Source organism: Cryptomeria japonica, chromosome 8, assembly GCF_030272615.1.
Source record: "Cryptomeria japonica chromosome 8, Sugi_1.0, whole genome shotgun sequence".
Taxonomy (NCBI): Eukaryota; Viridiplantae; Streptophyta; class Pinopsida; order Cupressales; family Cupressaceae; genus Cryptomeria; species Cryptomeria japonica.
In genome coordinates this window covers 653,497,631-653,515,764 of record NC_081412.1, presented here as the reverse complement: position 1 = coordinate 653,515,764, position 18,134 = coordinate 653,497,631, and positions in this window count along the sequence as shown.

The window sequence follows — 18,134 nt, the reverse complement described above, 5'->3', positions numbered from 1 at the left end:
AATCAAAATCCCTTGACCGGGTCACACCTAATAGTGTCTTTGTAATCTCCTAACAGGGATGGCTCATCACCGGGCATACTCTAGAAGACTACAAATTTTGTGAGTTCCTACTCACATCGTGCTTTTCTCCCATTTGGGTTTCCACGAGATAAATCTTGGTGTCTCTGTGTATCTTTTCATGCATACATATTATTCTACAATAATTGTTTGTATTGATGAATATTAAGTTAGTGCAAACTTGAGTTAAAAGTTTTAATAGTGTAAAATTGGTAAAGTGTTGATTCACCCCTCCCCTCTCAGCACTGGTTGGGTTTAACAAGATCATTTCACGGATTGGCTAGTTTTTACCTGAAGTTTATCAGAAATTTCAATTCAATTTGTAATCCTATGAGTGAGACCATGAGGGGAGATCAGAAGGAATTCAAGTGGACCATCGGAGAAAACAAAATTTTTGAACTGTTGAAGCAGAAAGTGACTAAGCAACCTGTGTTAGCTTTACCAGATTTTAATAAAGTATTTTAAGTGGATTGTGATGCAAGTAGAATAACAATAGGAGCAGTCTTAAGTTTAGAAGGGAGAGTAGTAGCCTATTTCCGTGAGAAATTGAATGATGCCCAGAGGAGATATTCAGTGTATGATCAGGAATTTTATGCCATAGTTCAAGCCTTGAAGAAATGGAGACACTACTTGTTGCCTAAGTAGTTTGTGTTGTATACAGATCATCAAGCTTTGCAATATTTCAATAGTTATAGTAAGTTCAATCAGAGACATATGAGATGGGTAGAATTCTTGCAGAGTTACACCTTTGTGTTAAAGCATAGAAGTGGAAAATATAACAAAGTTGCTGAGGCATTTAGTAGGAGATGGAATTTGCTGACAGAGATGAGAGTGATGGTATTAGGTTTCAAAGATTTGAAGACCTTGTATGATGAAGACCCAAATTTTACAAAACCTTGGAAAGCATGTAGAGAACCGGTTACGGTTGATAGGAGCAAATGGTTGGATTACTTCATTCAGGATAGGATGTTATTCAGGGGAGTTGAGTTGTGCATACCTAACAGTTCTATGAGACAGAACTTGATAAAAGAGAAACACAATGGAGGTTTAGCTGGACATTTTGGCATTGACAAGATAGTTGTATTGGTGAGTGAGCAGTACTTTTGGCCCCAAATTCATAAGGATGTTAAGAGATATGTGCAGAGTTGTAAAGTTTGTCAAGTTGCAAAAGGTAGTAGTCAGAATGTGGGATTGTATAAACCTTTGACAGTACCGGTAACACCTTGGGAGGATATAAGCATGGATTTTGTACTTGGATTGCCTAAGACGCTAAGGGAATGACTCTATATTTGTGGTAGTGGATAGATTTTTGAAGATGGCTCATTTTGTACCTTGTAAGAAGACATCTGATGCATTGCATGTAGCAAACCTATTTTTCAAGGAAATGGTGAGATTGCATGGATTACCTAAGAGCATAGTTTCAAATAGAGACACTAAGTTTGTTGGCTATTGTTGGAGAACACTTTGGAAGAAGATGAAGATAAATTTGAAGTGCAGTTCTACTTTTCATCCACAGACCGATGGACAGATAGAATTTGTTAACCGGAGCTTGGGAAATTTGTTGAGATGTTTAGTGGGAGATAAAATTAGACATTGGGATTTGATCCTTGCATAAGAAGAGTTTGCCTACAACAATTCAGTGAATAGAAGTACCGGAAAACACCTTTTGAGATTATTACTGGAGTGTACCCTAGAGGTATAGAATAATTGAGAGACATTAGCAATGAAAACTGGAAGAGTTCAAAAGTAGAAGATTTTGCAGATCACATGGCAACATTGCATGTTTAGGTTAAACATCATCTGGAAGACATGAACAACAAATATAAGGAGAAGGCAGATGAGAAAAGGAGACATAAAGAATTTGAAGTTGGTGATGAAGTGATGGTATATCTAAGAAAAGAGAGATTCCTAGTTGGAACTTATAATAAGCTGCAAATGAAGAAGTTTGAACCCTATAATATTTTGAGGAAGTTCAGTTCTGGAAATGCATATGAAGTGGAGCTACCGAATAGTCTAAGTATTTCACCTATATTTAACATTGCAGATCTTCATGAGTACCATGAACTAGAATTCAGTAAGGACAATGTTGTAGACTTTGACAAACAATTGCCCCGTATGGAACCATATTAGATTGAAGAGATTTTAAACAATAGGATTGGGCGTAGTACCCAGAGTAGTGAGTATAAGGAATATCTTGTGAAGTGGAAAGACAAACTAGTTGAAGATTCATCTTGGATTTCTTAGGAAGAGGTAGACCACCTTGGTTTCCCTCTGACCCCAACAAGGTAAGAGGCTCAGTTTTTTATTAACCTCGGATGTCTGATGCAAGAGTGTCCCCGGTTCACAACAATCTTGTATCAACCAAAACATTTTCCTTTCTGTTTTGTTTTTTGTTTTGCCGTTTCAATTTTCCTTTCTGTGTGTCTCGATTTTGGCTCACCGGATCCTATGAAGTTGGATTCTACTTGAAGACTTGATCATATTTCTTGCTTTCAGACCACATCGCATTTGGATCACTTTCTGGCAAGATATCACTACCGGTTTCCATGACAGTTCTTTGTTACCGGTTGCCTAAGACCTATTTTGGTGATCTACCGAAACCCATTTTGAATCTTGCGGAGCCTTGGGCGTTGATCTTGATGTTTCTTGGCATGTGGTCCACCTTTTCCCATGATCTAAGTTTCATCCTTTGGATTTTCTGGAGGAATCTCTTAGCAGAGGCCAACCTTGTTATTTTCATGTTAGTTCTTGTTCTTTGGGTTTAGATCCCTTTTGGGCCGACTGGATCCTTTGGATCGATATATATATATATATATTTGTAATTATGCATTAGAATGCAATAAATCAAAGAATCAAGTAGCTGGACAATGCGTAGAAGATAGATCTTTTGATTCAAGGTCCCGATTGTGACATATTCTACCAAGCCTATGAGACAGTATGTTGTAACCTGGTTGTTACTGGTTGGATGTAATTAAATTTCATGCAATAAAACAATCTGTTCTGCATTGCCTCCATCATATCTTGTGTTTACTCTTGTTGACTGATATAGATTGATCTCTTTTAGGTCCCTCCTCACTGATGACTGCTTCATTTTCCTTCTTGATAGTACATCATGGGGTAGCGGGGCTTCATATTACTTAGTTCCCGCTATCCTGCGTGATCACTTCTTGTCTCTTGTACTGCCTATGGGAATTTGTTTTCTTTGCTTCAAGGCTCATCCCACTATCCCACATGCCAAATCTAGCCATATTGAACACTTTGTGGGATAAAAATTCCTTTGTTAAATGTGCCTCCCGCCATCCCGCGCCTATTGAACAATCCTAACAAATAACTTGGAGGTAGGAACAAAGGGTTCCTGAACAACAATCCTGCTATCTTGCAATGACCTGGAGTATAAAGGTGGACTTGAGTGAAATCATTTAGCACGTGATCACTTACTGAGGGTAAAAGGGGTCATAGCACGGGTATACCTAGGACACATAGACCTTATAACATGGTATTTTGACACAAGACTTAGGATCATTTGAAAAATTAAATGCGACTGATGCAAAATGTGAATCCAAGTTGTTGGCAATTGACACTCAATTGGTTGGTTTCAATATGTTATCATTGATGGAAACATGGCAACTTGTTTCAGCTTAATATTTTGCTTCAGTTATTTACCAGTAGGTAATTCATAGACACTTCACCAGCATCGGCAGGTTGGAAAGATTTATTTGGTTATCGGCAATGCAGGTCGACATGGTTCACATTCAGGTTATTGGTATTGGAGACCAACATCTTTTGGATCTGACATCAACAATTGTTTTTGATATTCATGTATTTATGTTATCTAGCTGACACGTATATTCATATTGTAATTATCTTTGTAAGCCGACATAAGGCATGATGAATTGTAAAGGGTATATAGGTCAGCTGATTAGATCATTTTGATATATCATAGGAGAGTGTGTAAGGTTATAGAATGTAAAGGAGATGCGAAACATATGAGAGAGATAATGTATGTGAGGATATTTATGTAAGGGTTATTTTGGTAAAGGGTTTAGGGTTTCAGACCGGAACTATATTTAGGCATAGAAGATGCTATCTTTGTAGTTCAATCATTTCTCTGGATTGTAGTCTAGATTTGTATGTAGTCAGTGAGGCTCCTTTTGTGATTGAGTAGTGTGCTCTAGGTTGTAAGCCTTCCTACAACTGCAGACCCCTATATTTTGTAATATCTCTTCATATGGCCAGTGGATTGATATTGTGGGTCACAAATCCCACCGTGGTTTTTCCTCTTTGAGGTTTTCCATGTATAATTCTATGTGTTGTGGTATTCATTTATGTGATTGTCTTATTGGTTGCTTTACTTATTTCAATTCTATATGTATCGGTATACCGGTTGGTGTATGCATGTTTTAATAAGGTTAAAATTGATCATTTTGGTAGAACATTGATTCACCCCCCCCCTCCCTCTCAGTGTTATTGGATTCCAACAATTGGTATCAAAGCCTTGTGCCTCAGAGGAAGTTTAACAACTTGAGGAAGATCCTGAATCTGGAATCCATGGATATGAGTTTGGAGAAGCAACTTGAGGTGGCACTTGAAGATTATGATGTTGAAAGGATGAATAACTTTAAGCTACAAGATGAGTTGAATTCTACTTAGGAATTCATTCTTTTCCTATAGGAGAGGTTGTCATCTATTCGGGCTAGGAGGAAGTAAATTTTGCAGAATAAGGATAATGATGAGAAAGATGCACTTAATGAGAGATGTTTGAAGCTAAGTCAGGAGAACATGGCTATGAGGAATGAAATACAAGCTATAACTATGAGGATATCTAAAGATATTGAGGACCATAAGAAAAAGGAAGAAAATCTTGTTGTATCTTTGAAGAACAAATTTTAAGAATGTGGAAGGTTGGTTCATGAGAATGATATGTTGAGAACTGATTTAGGACAATCCCAGAGTAATGAACAAGAGCTTGAGAGAAAAATGATAATTTTGAGAGATGATTTGACTATAACAAGTGAGTATAAAGAAAAATTCAATATTAGTTCAACACAATTAGGTGAGTTATTGAAGAGACAAAGGGAGAATGGAGATTCCAGTGGACTTGGATTTGAACAACGTTAGAGTTTTGATACTATAAATGAAGATCAAAACCATAAGGCATCAATAAGGTAGTTTAATGCTTATAAATTTAATGGTAGATGCTTTGTTTGTAATAAATTTGGTCACATGGCTAGGCAATGTAGAAATAGAGCAAATCATAACCCTGATTTTGCTCCCGGTCAATGTTCTAAATGTAATAAGTATAGTCACAAGACATAAGATTGCAGAATCAATGTTAAATGTTATGCATGTGGAAAATTTGGACATATGGCTAATCAGTGTAGTTCAAGCAATTACATCGGTTTTAGCTAAGAAATTCAAAAGAACAATGTTACATGTTATGCATGTAATGAGGTTGGACATATTGCTAAGTTCTGTAGAAGTAGAAATCCACTGGTTGATAATGGAGGATCAAATGAGAAAGGAAAAGAGAAGGTTAATGAAATACAACAAGATCATACCCAGAGATGGGTCAGGAAGTCAGAAGAACAATCAGTAGATGGTAATGCACCGCTTACTCAACCGACAGAGGAGGTTGCTCCTGCACCGGCAGGAAGCTCATCCGGCAACTAAGGCAGATGCCTTAGGGGTAAGAAAATTCATGAAGATACTACATATGCCCTGAGAAGAGGTTCTAGAAGATGTTCCAAACATTTGAGATGCTTATCCAACGTGGAGATGTTTGATCGATATCAATTAAGGATTAGGGTTTCTTGGAGGATAAAAGGTCAAATTCACTTCATTTCTGATCACTTTGCATTCAAAGCGATAGCTATAATCTTTAGCGATTTCACCAACGTTTGGAAGAGGTCTTTAGGATTTTTCACTAGTAGCTATTCACATGTATTTATCTTCAATCATGGAAGCAGGATCATCATATGTACCTATCTTTGTTGCAAATCTAACTATTGTTAAGGTCAAGGACCATCCCAGACTGATTTTCTAGCGATATTCGCATGTTGCTACCCTGGACGATTTGGTTGGTGCTTTTTCCCGTGTTTCGGAAGGAGTCGTGTATGTTGAAGATGTAAGAGCTTAAATTCAATGTCATATTGAGGATTTAGGAATGACTCATATTTAGAGCATGCACATGAATGAGCTAATGGGAGATTCTGGAAAGATTAAGCTTGAATGCCAACATATTTTGGATTAAGGGTTTACCAACATTCTGGATATTCCGGAGTTTGAAGATGAGATTGTTAGGTATGTTTTAAGCATAGTACATGGAGAGTTTATTTGGTTGGATAGACTGTATAAGATTAAGAAGGAGGCCATCAGAGAAATCACCAGTTTACCAAAGGTTGGACAACGACTAGAGAAGAAAGTTTCAAATGATCAGGTCAACAAGATTACCAGAGAAACATCAGACAAGAAATCAATAAGGATTAGTACTATCACAGACACAAATATCATATTCGAAAGAATGGTCATCGGTTACAAGGTAACTCAATCAAATCGACTGAATTCTGTTTCTAGCTCCTGCATTTATGCAACTCATAAAATGATGAGGGATAATGAGAAGTTAGATCTATGTGGTTGGATGTTGGATGAATTATTGATTAACCTAGGAAAGATTAAAGGAGAAAAGAAAGGAAAATTCTAGTATGGTAACCTAATTATCTATTTAATGCTATTTTTCATCAATGAGACTTCCGGTTTTGGGAAGAGAAAATGGGTCATTTGATATCCTAGTAGGGAGGCAACTAAAACAATCAATTTCTACATTGGGTAATCAAAGAGATGACAAAGTGTGGGGTTACTTTAAATCATTTCAAAAGGCTGTGAATTCTAGGATGAGGGTTCCAAAACACATTGTTGAGAAGTACTCAACTAAGATATGCTTCATGGTCAAGAAAGATGAAACTTTGATGGAAGTTGTAAGGCCCCAGAAGATTTGGATTGAGGAAATGGGTTATGAAGTTGATGCACAGATTCTTGATGCTTATGCACAAATGCTAATTGATGCACCGATAGATGAAACTGTAAAAACCTTTGGCACTACTAAGAAGAAGAAGCAAGAGGTTGAAACTAAGTTCAACCAAAAGAAAAGAGAGAAGTAGGAAGGCAAGGCAAGTAAATTTGTTGAAAAGGTATAGGATATCAAAGCATTGATTGATATTGTCCCGGAGAAAGGTAGGAAGAGGAAAGAACCAGAAATATTCATTGAACTTATTGCAATAGAATCTACTTCTGAAGATGCCACACCCTTGGCATTCAATAGGGTAATGAGGAAGAAAATTGAAGAGACCAAGGTAGAAGCTAAGAAGCAACCGGTTAGGAAAGTTACTATCAGGGTACCGAAACAAAAAATAACACCAAAAGAAACACCTTCAGCCCCATCCGGTACTGGAAGGAGAAAGAAGAAGGATGACATTGATCTTACAATTGAATTTGGTAATGTAACTATCATTCCACCAGAGACTTGTGCAAAGTTAGTTGATGAAATTACTAAAGATGGTATGTTAAATAATGTACAGTTTTATTATGAACATTTAGATAATGATGAACAAAGAGAAGTAGAGGAATCAGTTTTGTTGTATTTGGATATTTAGAAGAAAGCCTTGTTAGAAATTGAAGACCAAATACTGACACAGTTGTATGACATGTAAGATGCTAGGAGAATATCAACAATGCAAGAGGACACGCATATAAAAATTCAAGAGTTGTTATCTTTTTGTGTTTCTATTGCTCTAGAGGAGATGGAAAAGACACTTGAGGTCGTAGATAGGAAAATCTTTAACAAGTAGCATAGAATAATTAGTCTTATGTTAGGTAGAGTAAATGAGATAATCAAGGAGACCCACAAGGCATGGGTTAAGTTCTTTGAAGAGAAACATGGCTTTTATACTTCACCAAAACGTAAGATAGATACCGCAGACATCCTAGTTGAAGGGAAAGGTAAAGGTATTATGGGTACTTCACCCTCAATTTTGAAAAACATTAAGATAGTGGATATTGAGCCCTCGGTAGATACAAATGTACAGGAAAATGTTGAGATACCGGTAGATACAAAGTATAAAGTTTGATAATGTATACGTTACTAATGTTGAGGACAATAGTCCTTTGGATCCAAATGTACAGGATGAGGTTACAGTTCCTAGGGAGGAACCGACAGTTACTGAGACTGCACCAAGTGGCGAAGCCACCGGTGCAAGTGAGGAAGCTATAAAGGTTAAAACATCAAAGGAGAAGAAATGGGAATCCGACAGGGAACCGGTAGTGAGTCCATCATTGTTGTCAATTGACACCTCACATGTTTAAAAGAAAAGCATAACTGAGATGAGTTCTATTGAACTCATGATGATGGTTGCACAGAAAATGATGGAGGGATCTATGGATAAAGGTGTTATTGACTAGTCTATCACTGTTTTACATAGACTTGTCCTAGAGTGAAATTTTGACGAAGAAGAAAGCCCATCTAGGAAAGCTTAAGACTATCACAGAGCACATCTCAAAAGATTTTCAGTCCTTGTAGCATATATAAAACTGACAAGCACTGGAGAGATTCACACAGGCAAAGAGAGCTACATTTGATCAAGTGATTGAGTTGGAGAGGAAGGATATTAATGATAAGTTAAAATTGATAGATAATGCATTGAGGTAGTGTACTAATATCTACAGAGTATGTTGTAACATAGGTTTACTCACAACTGAGACAGATAAAAAGATTAAGGATATTTAGGAGGAGATTGCAGGTATAGCCAATTCTTTTGATGGTCAGATTTTGGTTTTTGAAGACCAAGTTCTTTCTCTTGAGAAAGAAAAAGATAAAATCACAAGGAGAGACATAATTCTTAGATGATTGGTGAGTCCTTGGTTAGATTCACTAAGTGTACATAAGCAGGAGTGTATAGATATGGTTGGTAAGCCCACACTGAAAGAGCTTAATGAGAAAGAGTCATTTGCCCATATGCTAAATGGACTTGTATCTATTTCTGACACTTTCAAATATGGTTGGGATACCTATCTAGAGCTTTTTGAGAAGGCCTGTCTGGATATTTTCAAGTACATCCAACTCCGGTAAGGTATTTTGGGACATATTCATTGTACATTCTTTCTTTCTTCATCCCAGTTTTTGGTACTTTTTGGTATTTTTGATGGAATTGATGTCAAAATGGGAGAGATATTGATGTGAAAAAGAAAAAAGGGAGTCGTACACATTAGGGGGAGTATTGTTTGAAAAATATTCAGGAGGTATGGCATTGGAAATTATTTTTGATATTCATGTATTTATGTTATCTAGCCGACATGTACATTCATATTGTAATTATCTTTGTAAGCCGACATAAAACATGATGAATTGTAAAGGGTATATAGGGTAGTTGATTAGATCATTTTGATATATCATAAGAGAGTGTGTAAGGTTATGGAATGTAAAGGAGATGTGAAACATATGAGAGAGGTCATGTATGTGAAGATATTAATGTAAGGGTTATTCTGGTAAAGGGTTTAGGGTTTTAGACTAGAATAGACAGAGCTTAACTAGAACTATATTCAGGCATAGAAGATGCTATCTTTGCAGTTAAATACTTTCTCTGGATTGTAGTTTGGACTTGTATGTAGTCAATGAGGCTCTTTTTGTGATTGAGCAGTGTGCTCTAGGCTGTAAGCCTTCCTACAACTACAGGCCCCTATATTTTATAATATCTCTTCATATGGCCAGTGGATTGATATTGTGGGTCACAAATCCCACCGTGGTTTTTCCTCTTTGAGGTTTTCCATGTATAATTCTATGTGTTATGGTATTCATTTATGTGATTGGCTTATTGGTTGCTTTACTTATTTCAATTCTATATGTACTGGTATACCGGTTGGTGTATGCATGTTTTAATAAGGTTAAAATTGATCATTTCGATAGAACACTGATTCACCCCCCCTCCCCCTTCTCACTGTTCTTAGATTCCAACACAAGTGCACGAGGCCAATAAACATATGACTAACAACCCTCCCAAGGATAACTTAGGATGTAGAGACCAGCTACTCATGGTCAATAAAGAATTACAATAGAGTCGAGAATGAAACATAGGCTACTTAAAAAAATTAAAACCCTCCTAAAACTCTAGCAATGAACATATTTCAGCACCACATAAGGCATTATTTGCAGCAAAATTTAGCACTCCCAACACATACACCCTTTAAAAAACCTAGTTATATCATAAGAGGGAGTTGTACCTCTAAAATTTAGAGGAAAGTTGCTAATCTAATTAGCAATTTCTCCAACTATTAGTTGCATATTTGTCTCTAGCAAATGGGCACAAGAGAGTCTTTTTAAAAACAAAAAATATACAAACTAACAAATATATCATGTGAAAGATAAAGATGTGTGAGGGTTCACACAAAGTAAGCACACCTACAAAATATCACCAAAATACTTTACATGCAACCACTAGGACCAAAACACATAAGTCCATACAAACCGATCTACTTAACCCAAAATATATTTAATCTGGACATGAGGGATACATCTTTGACTACAATACCATAGAAAGAATTAAGTAAATACAATATTTAAAATATTAAATAAAATTTATCCCCTAGGGATAGTGAATAAATTTTATAACTGAATAAACTTTGATATTAGATCATTTTGATATATCATAGGAGAGTGTGTAAGGTTATGGAATGTAAAGGAGATGTGAAACATATGAGAGAGGTCATGTATGTGAAGATATTTATGTAAGGGTTATTCTGGTAAAGGGTTTAGGGTTTCAGACTAGAATAGACAGAGCTTAACTAGAACTATATTCAGGCATAGAAGATGCTATCTTTGCAGTTAAATCATTTCTCTAGATTGTAGTTTGGATTTGTATGTAGTCAATGAGGCTCTTTTTGTGATTGAGCAGTGTGCTCTAGGCTGTAAGCCTTCCTACAACTACAGGCCCCTATATTTTATTCTATCACAAAAGAAGCACAACACCTTAGTAATAATAACAACTAACCTACAACATCCTCAAAATAATATCAAGATGAGGAAAGCAGTGCATTCCTCTGCACACTCCTAAAAATAACATCAGAACTGATAGAAAACAATGTCACTCACGAATCAACCATCCAATCAACTAAAAAATTGAAATCAAGCTGCCAAAACTATTTTGTAATAGTCAACATAACCATCTAAAACATATCCAATCTAAATACATATTCCACACCATGATAATAATTGTATGCTAGATTAGTAGGGTCAATCAATCAATTAGAAAAACAAGAAACTAACATACCAATGAAACATTAGATATAAAGACTAACTTGGTAAACTAGTTAAACAAGTCAAACTTTCAAAAGAGTCTCATTGTTCTCTATCTCATAGGATTCCTCAAGTCATGGTTGCTCTCAGATCATTGAGCAACTGACCTTTGGAATGACAACTCCAAAAACAAATGATATGTGATGAAAATGATCTATATGCAATTGCAACTAAGATCTATATGGATTATAACAATCTTGCTAAGATAAAAATTTATGCTATGATAATGAAGCTAACCATGCTATGAGATGGATATTATGCTATGCTAACATGATATGTGCTATGTTAATGATAAAAATGCTTCTAAATATTTAAGATGGTGATTGAAACAAAGAGAGACAAAAGTAAGAATTGATACCTTGATAGACAATAACCTGGATGCATGAAAAGTTGGGATGTTTATAACGAGGGAATGAGAACTATTTATAGAATAAATGAGCAATTGGATGGTCCAAATTGAATAATCTTGACAAGGGCTAGGATTGATTGAGAATTTGGTGATCCTCAATCCATGTTTACAATTTTCTCCAATGAAATGGTGACAATTGTCAACATGAGAAGGCTTGAGAGGAAAGAGGAGGCATTAAATGCCCGAGAAGACATGGTGGTTATCCTAGAGGGTTTGGTTAGGGTTAAGTTAATGGACAAAGCCTTTATCCAAATGATAAACTCTTGTGCAAGGGTTAAAGGGATAACCATGGTCAAAGCAATGAATGCTTGAAGAGACCCAAGGGTTAAAAAGACGGTTAAGTTAGAGAGATAGTCTCTAACCAATGGTCAAGATTGAGTTAATCATTAATGGTTATGTAAGAGCCTTACATGCTTTGGAAGACTTTGGAGGTTAACTTGTTGAAGACATAAAGCCTTTAATGTTTTATGAAGACTTTGCATGTTTTTGAGAAGTGACCCTTTCTTAAGGAATGTGCAAATGTTTAAGAGGAAATTAGGCTAATTAGAATGGATTAGAATATTCTAGAAGATGGGTTAGTGATCAAGTGGATTTTGTAGGAGAATGCAAGTGGGAAAGTTTTTAGGATTTTAATTGGAATAAAATTAATTTATTTCAATTTATTGGTTGCAACTTGCATTGGAAAGATTTAAATAAATATTGATTTATTTAAATGTCAAAAGGGGATTTAATTAAATGTGAATTTAATTCAATGAGAATTTAATTAAATAAATATGATTTATTTAATTAAAAAACTAGAATTTGGCTAATGAATTAAATTAAATAAATTGAATAATTTATTTAATCAATAGAAGAAAGTGGTTAGGATTAATTAATGAAATATCAATTTAATTAATAGTTGAATTGTTAGTGAATTAAATAAACATTAAATATTTATTTAATTTGGTGGTCAGATTTATGTGTCTACATTTTGCCCCTCTTTGAAGTGATGTGTGACCACATGTTGATTCAAAGAAAATTTGCCTCATGATGCTGATATGATTTTTGATTTGCCCCAGATGTTGATTTGATAGATGGTGATGCGAGTATGCCCCCTTGGGAGATGAATTAGGGAATTTTTGAATTTAAAAAAAAAATTGATGATTTTTTGAAATTTTTATGATTTTTGAATTTGTAAAATATTTTCAAAGTTTTAGATTGATTCATCTCCCAAAAAAAAAATTTAGACCGCCGATTAATTAGATTGAGTAAGAGAGAAAATACACTCCCACTTAATTACCTTCCTTTTACCCCTTTTAAAAGGTTAAAATTGAAAAAGAAAGCTCATTTGAAAACATTTGTCCTCTTGTGATTGGTGAAGAGAGATTTGCAGAAAATGTTGATTTCATACCAGAACCACCATTTTGAGCGAGCTAAGCGATACCAGCAACTCGTCGTGTATGGATCGTCGATAAGTGCTCCTGAAAAATGCATTTTTGTCAGATTTTTCAAAATTTTCCACACAGTTTTTTTATGTTTTTGTCGCAAATTTCTTGTTTTAGTGCATATGCATTAAGATTTAGTGCACACATTAAACAAAATTTAGCACATAGGTTCTCCAAGGCATAGGTTTAGCGTAATTGAGTCATTAGGTAATGCATTTGAAAGATATATTAGCACATAGGGTCACTTTAGCGCATTGGTTGAATAGGGTAGCACATGTAGGTTTTCCCTTAGCACATTTAATGATTTAGCTCATAGGACTAGTTATATAGCGCATTCACATGTTTTTTTTAGCACATTTCAAAATTTAGTGTTTTTGATTGATTTCCTAGCACATACATGAAGTTTTTGAGTGCTTTGAATTGATTTAGCGCATAAGAATACTACCTTAGCACATGTAGTCTAAAAGATAGGAAATTTCATCTGTTTCTTTGGTTTTGATATGGATTGACTTTGATATGGGTTGTTTTGATTGATTGGTTTTGATATGGGTTGATTCATAAGGTGACTAACTGATTTTTGATATGGTTCAAGCTGATTTGTTTGATTGATTGCAATATGGTTCAATTTAATTTCTATATGGGTCAATTTGATGTTGATATGGGTCAATTTGATTTTGATATGGGTCAAATTGATGTCGATATGGGTCAATTTAATTTTGATATGGGTTAATTTGATTTTCATTGATTGATTGATCGGATTTGATTTGACTGGATTTGATCATTTTGATTGATTTGATTGGATTTGCGATATGTTTTGATCTGCAGGCAGAATTTAGGCGTTCTTCAGTCTTGAGAGCGATTCCCAAAGACGTGGAGACTAATTCCCCACATATCACAAGATGATAGAGATATCATTGAGAGGTGTGGATTATCTTCTTTACTTGACATACCCTGGTACATGACTAACTAAGGTCTATTGACAACTTTGGCAGAGTGGTGGCACAGTGACACCAACACCTTCCATCTGGCAACTGGGCAGATGATAGTGATGCCAAAGGACATATAAAGGAATCTAAGGATCCTAGTGGTGGGAGATGTTCGCCCCTATGAGAAGACCAAGGAGGGTGGTACAGAGGTATTGAGATGAGTGTTTCAAGATGAGCACATTTATGGGTGTGAGATCTCTTGGCAGGAGATAGTTGATAGATATGTGATGCTGCCATCTATTCTTGCAGGATTCATTAAAGGCTTCCTATGTCCCGACCGTAGGTCGAAGGGACTAGTAGTCGGCTGGGGATTGGTACTAGAGGATATGGTGATTGAGGGTCATATATTTGCTCAGGGCTCGTGCATTCTTGCACATCTATATTGGGATCTACACTAGGTTGTTTATCAGAGGGCCACCAATTTATCAGCAGGGGTCACATTGTTATAGGTATGAGACTGGGAGCACATAGCGATCACTTGAACACTAGCAGATAGAGACAAATTGATAGGAAAGCCTTATGTTTATGGTTACACAGGCATTTTTGTCCAACGTAAGCAGGAAAAATTGGAGTATTGGTGTTGGCTGTTAGATGATCTTGATATAGTCATATGGAGGCCATACCTATACTGTGAGGCATGGTTGGAGGATGTGCGGGAGATACCCTATGTGTTTTCCTCGAGGTATTTGATCGGTCAAACACCTTTCATCATTGAGAGGTTTTTACACAATAGAGTCTATAGGTAGTATGGCTGCTAGAAGGGGGTACTACAAGGATCTTGTTTGTATGTGCGCCGACAACAGGATGTGTGAGAGTGGGGGCCTACGATTTCTATTGACATAGCCTATGTAGAGTATTTGGGATTGGGTACACAAACTTGGTATTATGCACCTCAGCTGATTGATGTGGGGATGACAATAGAGTACTCATAGTATTGGATAGCTCATGTAGTACCGTGACTATCAGATCCGGCCAAGACAGTTCTGACATTGGATGACGAGGAGGACGACAGGCCATAGGTGAGGGGAGGTCGTTGTTGCTGAGATGACAATGATGGTGATGATGATGAGGAGGAGGAGGGGGGTGGAGGTTATGGTGGAGCAGGTTCCCTCAGGGCCAAAAAGGATGTGGAGAGCAGGGCAATACAAAGGAGGAGATCAGGAATCCCTCCTCCATAGGTCATAGGGATAGGGGCAGTAGGCACTTCCTCCCAAGTTCTGATATAGTGGGCTACAAGACAGCGATAGGGGGCATATATATAGGTACAGATTCAAGTGCCACCTCATAAGCAAGAGGCTCAAATTAGTGCCCTGCAGTCCTTGGTATAGCAACTGCAGGCACAAATTAGATAGGCACAAGGACATATTACCTCTCTAACAGTAGAGAGATGCAGCTTTAGACAGGTGTCATCAGGCAGAGGTCCAGTTGACAATGTCTGCAGAGAATCGCTCGGGGGAGGCCATCAAGGCCATTCAGTGCTCAGCCTAGTAGGCCAAGTATTATAGGATATTATATTATGCAATCATTTCAACTAATCAGAGGGCACCCAACTATGCACCCACCAACAACACGAGGTCATGACAGAGTCGATCTGATAGTCGAGGAGTGACAAGGCCACTCCATCGAGATCCACCTGGTGGATATACAAGTGCAAGACTCTCCCGTGGTACATGAGATGGATCAGTTGTTGCGAGGCCCAAAGCCTTTGGGGACAGTCATGCCTAGACTCATGTGCCCTGATTTTTGTATTATCAAGATGTATACACTGATTTATTTTATATGATTTCGATCCTTTTTTATGTATCTCTTATTGGGATATGATATTTGTGTATCCTTAACAATGATTCCTTTTTTATGATTATATGAGATGCAGGGGAGATTTTCTTTTGGATCCATATGTGGTACTCATGCTTGATGATGTGATGTTATATGCTTTATATATGATGGATGCATATACATGTAATGGACGCATTTAATTTCTGTTCTATATGCTTATAGATGTTTATATGATTCTTGCTTATGAATTTCCTGCTTGTATAAATGGATGCAATTGATTTCTATGTGGTGAATGATTTGATGATGATGTGAACCACATGTTTATATGATAATTATACATGTATCATGAGAATGTGTTTATTGATGCCTATACATATGTATGATGATAAATGTAATGCAATTTATGATGATGGTGCTACGTATGAATTAAATATATGGATTTATTATGATCTGATGCATTCTTATGTAATGTAATGTATGGATGGGTGTAAATGATATGTTGGTACTAATGTAACGAATTTATATGAAAATGTGCCCAAATGATGTGAATATATGTAAATGCGACTAGAGTTTGAAGAATGGTATGGATGATGCACATGTGAATAGATTGTTAAAATGAAATGGATGAATGTTTTCAAAGGTAGTCTAAATGATATGATAACGATGTAAATGATAATCTAAATGCAACTAAATGTAATGATGATGATGTATAATGAAATACAACTATATGCAATTGATATGGATAATGATAATTAAATGCAACTATATGCAATTGATATGGATAATGATAATTAAATGCAACTAAATGCAATTGATATGGATAATGCAAGCCTAATGTTGTCATTTTGTTGGTCAATTGTTGGTGCCCCTTTTTGTCATCTTTGAGATTTTAAAATGTTGGAAGTTGGTACAAACATCAATGGTATAATTGAACCATGATGACCTGAGTACAACTTACATGGATTTTTATATTGCAACATGACACAAGTGTCGAGGTATAATTGAATCAAGATGACATGAGTGTTGTTTGCATAAAACAAACAAGGTTTAACCATTTTAATAAGCAAATCTAAAGTGTCTTTAATGATATGTTTCCAGTCATGTCTTGCGACAAATTTGCAAAGTACAAATTATCTTCTCATAGATAGCAGACAAAGAAAATATTAGACTCCTTCCTTGCTTCTCTAGTTCAAGACATCCTTGAGTTTCTTAGACCATCCCATAACCAAAAATCAAGATTCAAACAATCAAACCTCCATGCCAAAATGATCAAATCATGATTCAAAATAGATTGTCCATTTTGTTATACCGATCCTGATGTTGAGTCTGACAATTAGTTTTGAAAATTGTGTTTTATGTTCGACGTCAAGATTTGTTTTGATTCTTATTTTGATGTGTTACCCTATTACTAGTTTTTTGCTTTGTAAACCCCAAAGCGAACTTCCCCCACTGAGTTTAGGATTTTTCCCCCATCCTTGACACAACCACTTATTATGGATATACACAATGATCACCAAGCCATGGTGAGATGTTTCTGCCACACTTGAGATGGATATGAGACTTCTTATTATGAATATGGATAATGATAGCAAAAAGTAGATGAGATATGTGTATCAATATATGGAAGAGTCAATCTCTTGTAAATAGTGTTTGTTGCCAAGTTTTCACCACTCTCTTTTATTGTTATTTATTATTATTAATATTTCCACTTTTCTGTGCATCGGGTGATTCAGGTGTAAAATCTTTTGAGATGAATGTTATTGATAGGCGAATCTAATGACAAATGGACCTATCCAATTTGGTTCAAATTTTCCTTTCTTTACTTGATCATGCTAATTGCAGGGATTCTCTTTTAGTACCAAGTCACCAACTTGAAACATTCTTGGCTTCACCCTATGATTATAGATTTTGGACATCCATTGTTGATAGGTTTTTAGGTGATCAAAAGCATGTTGATGATGCTCATCTAGCAATTTCATCTATTGTAGTCTGTTTACCCTGTATTCCTCATCTGGGATGAGTCCTTTCAATAATACTCTTGATAGTATTTCAACCTCAATGGATAAGATAGCTTATGATCCATATACTAGTGCATATGGTGTGTCTCTGGTAGGTGTGAGGATGCTAGTTTGATATGCCCA